This window comes from Lithobates pipiens, unplaced genomic scaffold (genome assembly GCF_037356315.1).
Source record: "Lithobates pipiens isolate NorthernLeopardFrog02 unplaced genomic scaffold, aLitPip1_a1.2 Scaffold_28, whole genome shotgun sequence".
NCBI lineage: Eukaryota > Metazoa > Chordata > Amphibia > Anura > Ranidae > Lithobates > Lithobates pipiens.
The window spans coordinates 82,291,969-82,304,353 of NW_027507789.1; the positions used below are offsets into that span (position 1 = coordinate 82,291,969).

General features: G+C 49.8%; 3 pseudogenes; all 3 read right to left on the minus strand.

Annotated features, from left to right (window-relative positions):
- Positions 1–5,643: 5,643 nt before the first annotated feature.
- Positions 5,644–5,763, minus strand: LOC143936586 (5S ribosomal RNA; annotated as a pseudogene).
- Positions 5,764–5,858: 95 nt separating this feature from the next.
- Positions 5,859–5,977, minus strand: LOC143936484 (5S ribosomal RNA; annotated as a pseudogene).
- A 3,944-nt stretch (positions 5,978–9,921) lies between these two features.
- LOC143937037 (5S ribosomal RNA) lies at positions 9,922–10,040 on the minus strand (annotated as a pseudogene).
- Between the last annotated feature and the right edge of the window lie 2,345 nt (positions 10,041–12,385).

Below are 12,385 nucleotides of genomic sequence, written 5' to 3' on the forward strand. Positions count from 1 at the left end.
TTCTGTATAATCTAGTTTATCTGTATACACTAGTGTATACAGACAGACTAGTGTATACAGAGGACCGACTAATGTGTACAAAAGACAGGCTAATGTATACAGATAGGCTAGATTATACAGAAGAACGTCCTGGGTATGCAGAGCGCTCAGCTTCAAGGTATGGCCAACGTGAGTAATATGAGGGACACTCCTCACCCCCGCCCCCACCTACCAGATCTGAGTTTCATCCCCTTGCCCTCTCTGCCCCGGTCATCTGGTGGCAGTTTTATGCACTCCCTGGCCCCCACCCATTCATAATCCTTACCGACCTTTCTTTCCGCTGCTCACAGGAACACACTGGATGACTTGTCTAATTAACCAACTTGTACAAGACACAGCTATCCTCCTGTCCGACACCGGTCCCCCTTGGAGGCTTTACCCCTCACTGTTTGGGTGGTCCCTGCCTCTCCCTGGATGCTCCACATATACCACAACGACATTGTCAGAGGGGCACCACTTGACAGGACACAGGGCTTTCATTCCGGTGGCATCTCCCATTGGAGGAAGGGATGATGGCCCCAACCCCTTGGCAGCAGGTTCTTTCATGTACAGACCAGGGCGGCTCATCTTCCCTTCTGGAGTCTTGACCTTAGATGGGGGAGTTGCACTTTGGGGGGTCTGAGTGATACCTAATGCGCTGTACTGGAAGGGCTTGACATTCCCGCATATGTGTCCCCTCCCCCTGGATGCGCCCCTTGTCCCCCCCTCTGGCTCCCACCTACTCTTTGCTGACATTGCCTTCTGCAGCTTTCGGGGACCCTGGATGACTTATTTATTGAGCCTATTGGTACGAGACACTGCTTCCCTCCAGGGTGACTCTGGACCCCCCTGGAGGATTTACCCCTTACTGTTTGGGCGGTCCCAGCCTCCCTCTGGATGCTCTACACAGCCCCCGATGGCGATGCAGGAGAGACACTAATTGGCGGGCCCTAGGACTGCTGCTCGGGTGAAGTCTCCCATTGGATGGAGGGATGGTGGCCCCAGCCCCTTGCCTGCTGGATTTTCCATGCACCGACCAGGGCTGCTCCTCTTTCATCTTGATGTGGTGACCATGGAGGGGAGGAGTTGAAATTTATGGGGTCCGGGTGTTTGCTGGTGGGAGTGCGCTAAAGGACTTGACATTTCTGCATGTTTGTCCCCTCTCCCCTGTTTCCCCCCTCCCTTCCCCCCCTTCCCACCCTTCCCTTCCCTCCTTTCCCTCCCCCTTTCCCCCTTCCACTCCCCCTTTCCCCCCTTCCACTCCCCCTTTCCCCCCTTCCCTGCCCCTTTTCCCCCCGGGGCGTGGACAGGGGAGAGGGGGTAAGGAGAGGACAATCTGCCAAAGGGAGAAATGCATTTGTTCGGGGACTGCATGTACTTTAGGGGTATGGGATGGGGGGTGGTGGATCCCATTCTGTGATGCCTTTTCTGTTGTGACGGGCTCCCTCGTGCATGCCTATGTTTAGGGCGAGCCGAGGAGACCCCTCAGTGCTGACAGTTATATGCTCTACCTCTGTTTTGGTTATACTATTGTTTTTTGTTTCTTTGATGTTACTGATTGTCTTTTATTTGCATAGCGGTATCAGACGTGACATTTACCACTGCCGGGACTGGGGGGACTAGGATTCGGGGGCTCCCTCTCCGACCTGTCTACCCAATAACCCAAGTAGGACAGCGCTTTAAACCCAGTGTACATCTGGTAAGCGCTATAGCATAATTGTGCTGTTTTAGTATACCCTTCCTGTACTGTTGAGTGCGGACAACCCTTAATTTCCCTCTCCCCCTGGGGTTGGGGTGCCCGGCCTCTTTTTCCCTTTACCTTTCCTTCCATTTGCCCTTCCTTTCTCCCCCTTAGTTCCCGCCATGCATTACCTACCCAAAACCTACCTTGGTTCAACTTTCTTTGCTTTTCTCTGACGTCCCCCTCCCCCTCCCCGAGGAGCGATGGGAGACTCAGTCAAGGTCACCTCTCTAAACGTTAAGGGACTGAACTCCCCTGAAAAACGGTGGATCCTCCTGGGAAAACTGAACACATCCTGTACTGATGTGGCCTTTATACAAGAAACACATTTTAAAAATACTAGCCTCCCCTTTCTATGGTCGAGATCCTTCCCTAAGGTCTACCACTCTACTAACCCCTCCTCTCCATTCTGATCTCTAGCAGGCTCCCCTGGGTTCTCCAGGATTCTCTGGTGGACCCTGGGGGCCAATATCTTTTTCTTAGGGGCCACATTGGAGAGCGCCTTTTTACATTTGCCACTGTGTACGCTCCCAATGATCACCAAGACACGTTCCTCAGAACTACCCTGCACAGATTATGTGACTTTCGGGAGGGCCAATTGATATTAGGTGGGGACTTTAATGTCCCCTTTCGCCATCGGTTGACACTTCTGCCTCTTGCTCCTCGCTCCCTACCCCTCACCTAGGTCTCTATTCTGGCACCTTAATGAGAGCCTCATCCAGATACCAGAAGTTTTAGCAGATGTGACCAGGGAATTGGACCTTTATTTCCAAGAAAACTAAAGCAGGACTGTGACCCGGGGATAATTTGGGAGGCTCACAAGTCAGTACTCCGCAGGGTACTTATCAGGAACAGCTTGCTAATCTGTTTCGTGAACTTGCCTCTGTGGAAGCGAAACATAAACATACCCCCTTACGGACCTTAGAGATTGAATTGGGGACACTCCATACCCATATTGCTGTCCTTCTCCATTATAAAGCGAAAGCGGCACTCCAGTTCTGTCGTAAACTGACGTAGGAGTCAGAGGACAAATGCAGAAAAATCTTAGCCAGGTCGGTAAAGGAGTTGAAATCTGGCTCTTACATACCACAGTTGATAGATGAGAATGGCCAGAGGGCCTCTACCCCAACCCAAATAGTCGAAGTCTTTGAAAAATGTTACTCTGATCTCTACAACCTGCCCGATTCAGGGTCTGGACAGGACAATATAGACAGATATGTAACCGGTTCTGGTCTACCAACCCTCTCATCGGAATCACGGGAGTACTTGGAGGACCCGATCACACTGGAAGAAGTCCAGACGGCCGTGGGACCTCCGAAGGTGGGTAAGGCTCCGGGCCCTGACGGATATACCGCACAATACTTTAAGACCTTCCTCCCTATTCTCGGCCCGCGCTTGGTGAATTTATTTAATACTCTGAGCTCGAATGGGGATTTTCCTGAGGATACCCTTAGAGCCCACATCTCGTTGATACCTAAGGAGGGCAAAGACCCGGGCCTATGTGGGAGCTACAGACCCATTTCCCTCCAAAATTCGGTCCTAAAACTATTCTCTAACTCCTCGCCACGTGATTGGCACATCACTTGTAGTCCCTTATACATATTGACCAGTTAGGTTTTATTCCCACCAGGGAAGATAGGGACAACACCACTAAGGTGCTTACCCTGATCCATAAAGCAAAGTCATCTGGGACCCCTTGTCTTTTCATGAGTACTGATGCCGAGAAGGCTTTTGATCGGGTCAAATGGACATTAATGTTCTCGGTCCTTCGCCATATAGGTCTGAGTGAACGGATGCTGGCATGGATAAGTAAGATATACTCACGTACTTACATTCCACCGGACATCGCACGTACGTTTATGTTGAACTTCCCCCCACCCCTTGTCACTAAGATCCGCAGTTTGCTTCACGGGTGGCATTCTGGCCTCCATTCCTGGTTCAGCAGATGCAATCTCATTAAAATGAACATACTCCCTAAATTTACTTATCTTTTCCAAGCTCTCCCGATCCAGATTCCAGTCCTGTTTTTTAAGCAAGCTCCATCCTTGCTCACTCAATTTAACTGGGCCCACAAAAATCCCAGACTTAAGCGGTCACAGCTGACATTGTCTAAACAACAGGGAGGGTTGGTTCTCCCTAACTTGCGACGCTACTACCTGGCCTCCCATCTGGGGCGTGTATTGGACTGGAATCGAAACAAACTTTCTAAGCTCACTCCCGAATTCCGCTAAGAAGCGCCATGTGGTGCTATAAGTATTTACCCACAGAATTTATGTCACATCTCACTATAGGGGCTTAGTTGAAAGTCAGTCACCTGATCGCTACCCAAAACACACTCACGTCTTTGACTTCCCCCCTATTCCCTATACGTGGCCATCCAACCTTTGAACTGCGGACCCACTTAGAAATTCCAACCTAGTCAATGCGTCTAAATTCATCATTGATGGAAAATGGCCTTCTTTCTCAACCCTAACAGATCCGACAGGGCTTTTCCAACTGCCTTTTTGGAGAGCGGCGCAACGACATCATTTTCTCCATTCCATCCCCAATCCTCAAACGTTCGCCCGCCCTCAGACGGAGTTTGAGACTCTATGCAGGAGCGAAGGCCCTTTGGCCCACATTCTCTCTCAAACAGATTACCCACACTTAACCTGTCTGGCCAACTGGGAAAAGGACCTTAATTGCTAATTTTCCCCAGCACAGAGACAACGCATTATCACTTTGGCTCTCAAAATGTCGCTGTGCACGAAGATACAGGAGACGAATTTTAAACTTCTCACCAGGTGGTATTTGACACCATCAAAGCTGCAGAAATGTTTCCCCTCTTCCTCGAACATATGCTGGAGGTGTGGAGAAGAAGAGGGCACGTTGCTGCACATTTTTTGGTCCTGCCTCAGTTTGGTGGACTTCTGCACAGAGATCCGATGCATGACACAAAAATTCACAGACTTCTCCATCCAGGAAGAGGCTGCATTCTTTCTCTTGCACCATTCACAGATTCCCATTAAGAAGTACAAAAAAATCTATTTTACGGCATGTGATAAATGCGGCGAAATCCTGCATCCCTCTCTATTGGAAAAAATGTTCCCCCCCTTTCATTACTCACTGGCTTAGGAAAATAGAGGACATTAAAAAAAATGGAGGACTTGATCCTCACATCACAAGGTAAACAAGAATTTTTTAAACAAACCTGAGACATCTGGAATACCTTTATATTCTCGCTGGAAGGATGTCGCCTGCTATCGCCTTAGTGCTCTGAGCTTTCCTTGACTGGCCCCTTGGACAGTGGCTGCCATCGTGTCTCGTCCCCTCTTCTCCTTTTCTGATGTTTCAACCCTTCTCTTTTCGGCCTTCCTCCCCTATCTCTCACCCCCTCCACCCCCTCTCTCTTTTGGAAAGAGTGGAAAATTGGGAATGACGGCCCCACACCCCCCTCTGGATGGATTATGCCGGAGGGACCTGGGGTTTGTGTGACCCTGGATCTTGGTACAGTACTTTATCCGTGCCTCGAATCATTGTGATTGATGGAAGGCAGACTCACAGTTGCGAATATATCTGTATCAAGTATTGTTCAGCTGCTTTTTGCTCTGTATTTCTCTGTTGCATTATGTACTCGGGGGACTGTCTTCCCATATTTGGAGAAAAAATTATATTTGAAAAAAAAAGAAGCCTACGACACCTGGTATTCCCAGGCGGTCTCCCATCCAGGCATTAACCAGGCCGGACCCTGCTTAGCCTCCAAGATCACATGAGATGGAACAGATTCAGGGTGATGTGGCCGTAGCCAATATCTTCAGGCACTCTCAACTCTCTTGACAAACACCAAGATGGTCACCTTGGAAACAAGCAGAAAAAAATAGGTCAATGGCCACAACATAAAAAGAAGCCTACGGCATCTGGAAATCCCAGGCGGTCTCCCATCCAGGTACTAAACTGGTCCCAACCCTGCTTAGCCTCTGAGATCAGATGAGATTGGGCTCTTTCAGGGTGGTGTGGCCGTAGGAGATTTCTTCAGGCACTCTCAACCTTGACTAACGCCAATATGGTCACCTTGGGAAACAAACAAAAAAATCAAGTCAACGCCAACAACATGAGAAGAAGTCTACAGCACCTAGTATTCCCAGGTGGTCTCCCATCCAGGTATTAACAAGGCCCGACCCTGTTTAGTCTCTGAGATCAGACGAGATCTGGTGCTTTCAGGGTTATGTGGCCATAGGCGAGCTCTTCAAGCACTCTCAACCCTCTTGACAAACACCAAGATGGTCACCTTGGTAAACAAAAAAAAAAAAAACAAGTCAACGCCAACAACATAAAAATAAGCCTCCAGCACCTAGTATTCCCAGTTGGTCTCCAATCCAGGTACTAGCAAGGCCCGACCCTGTTTAGCCTCTGAGATCAGAGGAGATCGGGCGCTTTCAGGCTTATGTGCCCATAGGCAATCTCTTTGGGCACTCTCAACCCTCTTGACAAATGCCAAGATAGTCACCTTGGGAAACAAGCGAAAAAAAAAACAGGTCAATGTCAACAACATAAAAAGAAGACTACGGCACCTGGTATTCCAAAGCCATCTCCCATCCAGGGACTAACTAGGCCCAACCCTTCTTAGCCTCAGAGATGAGAAGAGATAGGGCTCTTTCAGGGTGATGCTGCTGTAAGCGAACTCTTTGGGCACTCTCAACCCTCTTGACAAATGCCCAGATGGTCACCTTGGGAAACAAGCGAAAAAAAACAAAAACGAATCAAGGCCAACAACATAAAAAGAAGCCTACAATAACTGGTATTCCCAGGTGGTCTCCCATCCAGGTACTAACCAGGCCTGACTCTTCTTAGCCTCCAAGATCAGACGAGATTGGGTGCTTTCAGAGTGCTCGGACTCTTTCCCCATCACTAATGGGACGAGGCAGGGGTGCCCTCTGTCTCCCCTAATTTTTATTCTGACACTGGAACCACTTATGTGTCACGTTCGGAATGACCCGAATATTACTGGCATATCCAAACCCTCGGCACACCACAAAATTGCGGCGTACGCTGACGATCTAATTTCTTTCGTCTTCAATCCACACATATCGCTTCCCAATATACTCGCGACTCTCCAGCGATACGGCAGCCTATCAAACTATAAAATCAATTGCACCTTTGTCTGTATTGAATATATCGGTCCCGGATGGTGAGGCCAAGAGGCTACGCTCCGCTTTTCCATTCTACTGAGCTGAAAAATCTATACGTTACCTGGGCGTTGACATCGCAGCGGATTTGGCGCAATTGTACCCGCTTAATTTTGTCCCTCTCCTGAATAGACTGAAATCTGATTTGGGAAACTGGCATGCTTTAACACTGACCTGGTTCAGGCGCTGTAATGCATTCAAAATGACGGCCCTCCCGCGGATTTTATACTTGTTCCAGACATTACCGATCCGGTTACCCCCAATTTTTTTCAGACAACTGCAGGTGCTGCTCCGGGACTTTATTTGGCCGCGCAAACCGCCCAGAGCCCGTTTGCAATTGCTTGCCAGACCAAAGGACAAGGGGGGTCTGGGTCTCCCAGATCTGAGACAATACTACAGAGTGACTCTGCTAGCGAGAGTCGTTGATTGGCATTGTAATGGCCAACACAAGCAGTGGGTGGAGATGGAGATTGAGGATGGATCCATTCCCCTATTGACCTCCCCGTGGCTCCTGTCCTCCCTACCAAAAGACCTCAGAGGTCACCCCGTAGTGGGAGCTACGTTGGCTGTTGTGCGGAGGTTGTTACGCTGCACACACATTGCTCCCCTGCCGTCACCAATGACTCCGGTTATAGGTAATCCAGACTTCCCACCGGGATTTACCAACAAGAAACTGCAACAGTTGACAGTGGTGGGGAAACAGCGTCTGGGAGAGGTGTGGCCCTCGGGAGGGCTCCCGACCACGCAATCTGTCGCCAAGCTTTCTGACCCTCTGCTTGACTTGTTTAGTGCTTATCAACTTCATCACTTTCTTCTGGCCATACAAAGGGCCCCCTACACTCCTAGAGACCTGACGCCCTATGAATCCATCTGTCACAAAAAGGAACCTGTGCGACACACCCTCTCCCTCCTGTACAACCTATTAAGTAGTCAGGAGGAGGAGTCGACCCCCACCATTTATCCACAAATGGGAGAGGGACTTTGGCATCACATTTACCCCACAATAGATAGGAAAGATCCTGACATTAGTACATAAAGCTTCCATTGCAAACCAATATCAAGAATCAGGATACAAGATAGTCTCACGCTGGTATAGAGTCCCATACCTTCTGAATAAAATAAATAGATCGATCCCGGATGTTTGTTGGAGGTGCAATTCAGATACGGGGACCATGGGACACATTTTCTGGGCATGCCCGGCCTTGAGGAACTTTTGGGTGGAGGTGACCGAGACGATAAAAACTCTCAGAAATGTAGATATTGCAGACAACCCAGCAGCCTGCCTTCTACACTTGACCGAACAGCCTGTTCGAAAATACAAAAAAACACTCCCGATGCAACTACTGAATGCCGCCCGGGCCTGCATTCCCACACTGTGGAGGCAGCCTCAGCCCCCCATCCAAGGTGCTGTGGTATTCCAAAGTCAATCATATTCTCCGGATGGAAGAATTGACCGCCACCCTTCACAACACTGAAGAGGCATTTAGTGTTACATGGAGGCCCTGGAGGTATTTTTCTGGTACTTGAGACTACATTCGGGAGGTGAGCAGCGCCCCTGTCCCAGAAAAAGACTGAACATCTAACATTTACCTACGTAGGCCATGTCTGCCCTGGGTGGCATCCCCCCCCCTCCCTTTTTGTCTTTATTTTTCTATTTTTCCCCGCCGCCACCCCCCCCCCCTCCTCTCTCTCCGTCTTTGCACTCTCTTCTTCCCCCGTCCTCCCTTTTGACTATGCCTTGTCTCCTTACTAGCCTTTGGGACCCAGAAGAGCCCCAGGGTTCTGGACACGACCGGCTCATATTTTACTCTGGTTCACATAGGTCATGATAAGCTGGCTCGCTGTGGTCCCAGTTGCTCTCCATGATTACATTTGTCCGAACAGGGCTGCATTAGTTATACTGTACTACATGTCCGAGGTGGGGTTTCTCTCTTTTCTGCATGAAACTCTAGGACTCCCCTCTGAGAACCTGAGTTATCTGGCTGCCTATTTTTTGTTACCATGTAATTGTGACCCTGGGTCATGCTGTATGGTTGACTGTTATATTTATGTTGTTCTACTTATACTTAATAAAAGAATAAAACAAAACAAAAAAAAATAAGTCAATGCCAACAACTTAAAAAAAGCCTATGGCATCGAAAAATCCCAGGCGTTCTCCCATCCAGGTACTAACCAAGTCCCAACCCTGCTTAGCCTCTGAGATCAAATGAGATTTGGCTCTTTCAGGGTGATGCAGCCATAGTAGATTTTTTCAGGCACGCTCAACCCTCTTGACAAACGCCAAGATGGTCACCTTGGGAAACAAACAAAAAAAAACAAGTCAACGCCAACAACATAAAAAGAAGCCTACCGCACCTAGTATTTCCAGACGGTCTCCCATCCAGGTATTAACAAGGCGCGACCCTTTCTAGCCTCTGAGATCAGCGGAGATTGGGCGCTTTCAGGGTGATGTGCCCATAGGCAATCTCTTTGGGCACTCTCATCCCTCTTGAAAAATGCCAAGATAGTCACCCTGGGAAACAAGCGAAAAAAAACAGGTCAACGCCAACAACATAGAAAGAAGACTACGGCACCTAGTATTCCAAGGCCGTCTCCCATTCAAGTACTAACTAGGCCCAACCCTTCTTAGCCTCTGAGATCAGAAGAGATAGGGTGCTTTCAGGGTGATGCGGCTATAAGCGATCTCTTTAGGCACTCTCAACCCTCTTGACAAATGCCAAGATGATCACTTTGGGAAACAAGCGAAAAAAACAGGTCAACACCAACAACATAAAAATAAGCCTGCGGCATCTGGAAAACCCAGGCGGTCTCCCATCCAGGTACAAACCAGGCCCAACCCTGCTTAGCCTCTGAGACCAAACGAGATTGGGCGCTTTCAGGGTGTTGTGCTCATAGGCAATTTCTTTGTGCACTCTCAACCCTCTGGACACATGCCAAGATGGTCACCTTGGGAAACAAGGGAAAATAAAACAGGTCAACGCCGACAACATAATGAGAAGCCTACGGCACCTGGTATTCCCAAGCTGTCTCCCATCCAGGTACTAACCAGGCCCATTGCTGCTTAGCCTCAGAGATCAGATGAGATTGGACTCTTTCAGGGTGATTTGGCCGTAGGCACTCTCTTTGGGCACTCTGAAGCCTCTTGACAAAGGCCAAGATGGTCACCTTGGGAAACAAGTTAAAAAAAACAGGTCAAAGCCAACAACATAAAAAGAAGCCTACGGCATCCAGTATTCCCAGGCGATCTCCCAATCAAGACACTAACCAGACCAGATCCTTCTATGGCACCTGGTCTTCCCAGGCAGTCTCCCATCCAGGTACAAACCAGGCCTGACGCTGCTTAGCCTCTGAAATCAGACAAGATCGGGTGCTTTCAGGTTGATGTGGCCGTAAGCATTCTCTTCAAGACACGCCCAACCCTCTTGACAAACGCCAAGATGGTCGCCTTGAGAAACAAGCAAAAAAAACAGGTCAAAGCCAACAACATAAAAAGAAGCCTATGGGACGGCTTATCCGGGGGGGTCCGCAGCCCTTCCACCCCAGGATACCAGGGGACGACACCAGCCACCTCCCTTGGCCTGTGCTTCAGAGTGGCCGGGGGTCTGGGATTCCCTCCCTGAGCATGCCCCCCCCTCACGTACTGCAGGCCCCGCAGACCCTAGACCACTGTCGCCACGTCATCACACAGACCGGGACGACCCGGGAGACATGACCACAACACCACCGTATCCTCAGTGGCAACAATACTTACAAGCGATCCCTACTAAAGAGGATTTTAAACAACTGATTGAAGATGTCAAATCCACGTGTCGGGCGGAAATACAAACGCTCCACTCGGGCCTTAAGCACCTTGCGGACAGGGTGGAGATGGCTGAAGAGGAGATACAAGAAACCAAAATTGCGGTCCACAAAACCCAAACGCAAGGGGCTGAACACCACTTGCTCCTGAGAGATATGCAGCGCCATGTGGAGGATTTGGACAATAGGGGGCGCCGGCACAACATCAGAGTACGTGGGGTTCCGGAGTCGGAGGGCCCAGAGGACGCTCAGATTATCTTGCAGGAGCTATTCAACACTCTCCTCGGAGAACCCCCCACTAAATTTATTGAGATGGACAGAGCTCATAGGGCCCTACGCCCCAAAAATGCTACTTCTGGCCCCAGGGACTTTATTTGCAGAGTCAACTCATTCCACCTCAAGGAGGATATCCTGCGACAAGCCCGTTTAGCCCGAGAGGTGTCTTTCCGGAACCACCCAGTGCAACTCTTCCCGGACCTCTCCTGGATTACGCTGCAAAAACGTAGACTTCTCCAACCCTTGCTCCGTACCCTGCAAGAAGCCCAGATCCAGTACCGCTGGGGTTTTCCATTTAGCCTCACTGCCAAACATCAGGGTAAATCGGCCTCCCTGAGATACCCTGAAGATCTGCCGACTTTTTGCGAGGACCTGGGCATCCGCCCACCCAGGCTTCCCGATTGGGACCTCATCGCTACTCAACCCACCCCTCCGACGTTGTGGCAAAAGGTCCCCCCACGCCAACGACCCAGAAACCGGGATACGCAAAACAAACCTAAGAGGCAAGGCCCTGGCTGAAGATCCCGGCCCTTCATCCCCCTTTTTCTCTTTTCCAAGTGACTTTTAACTTTTCTCATCACGGCCTAGTTGGCCCTCCGCGACCTGTTGCCGGTGGAGATGAAGATTTGCAGCGTCCCGGACCGCTTAGCGGCGTAGTGATCAGACGTTGTTTTGCCCTAGTTCTAGTTGCACTCATTACCCTTTCCCCTTTGGTGCCTTTTCAACAATCAACCGCACTTAGGCTGCTGGTTGGGAGATTCGGGAGAGTGGGTTCCCCCTTGCTCTCACGACCCTCCCTCTAACCCCTTTTTTTTTGGGGTTGCTTTTCATTTTTAGTTACTTTATTCATATTATCTATACTTTAGTGATTCTGTTCCTGTTCAAGTTTTTACACATATTAAGCTCCTCTATTCCTCCTTAGGACCTGAATGAGGAGACCTGGACTCCTATGCGGCCGCCAGGCCCAGGCCTTGTGCCCTGGGTCTGGTGGCCCCCTGGGAATCCGCGTAGTCCCGGATAACTTTTTTACCCGGGGCCGTATATTGCCCTTTGTTTGGTCCGGTTATGGGCCCATGTTTTCAATGCAATGCCTCTTTTGTGGTACTAATGTTTTTCTCCCTTCTCTCACTTTCTACTTCCCCCTCTTTTCTCTCCTCTGTCATCCTTCCGCTGCCTGCAGGGATCGGACACGTAGTGGCGGGGCCCTACGACCGGAAAGCGTCTGCTCCTGGCTCCTGGCGGCCCATCCTGGACGTGGTGGTCAGGTAAGATTTACTAAACACAGACCGCTCCCCTACCCCCCCCCACCCCCCCCGGACTTGACTGATGGCTAAGATTCTATCTATGAATGTTCACGGTTTAAATTCAAACAGGAAACGGCATCTGG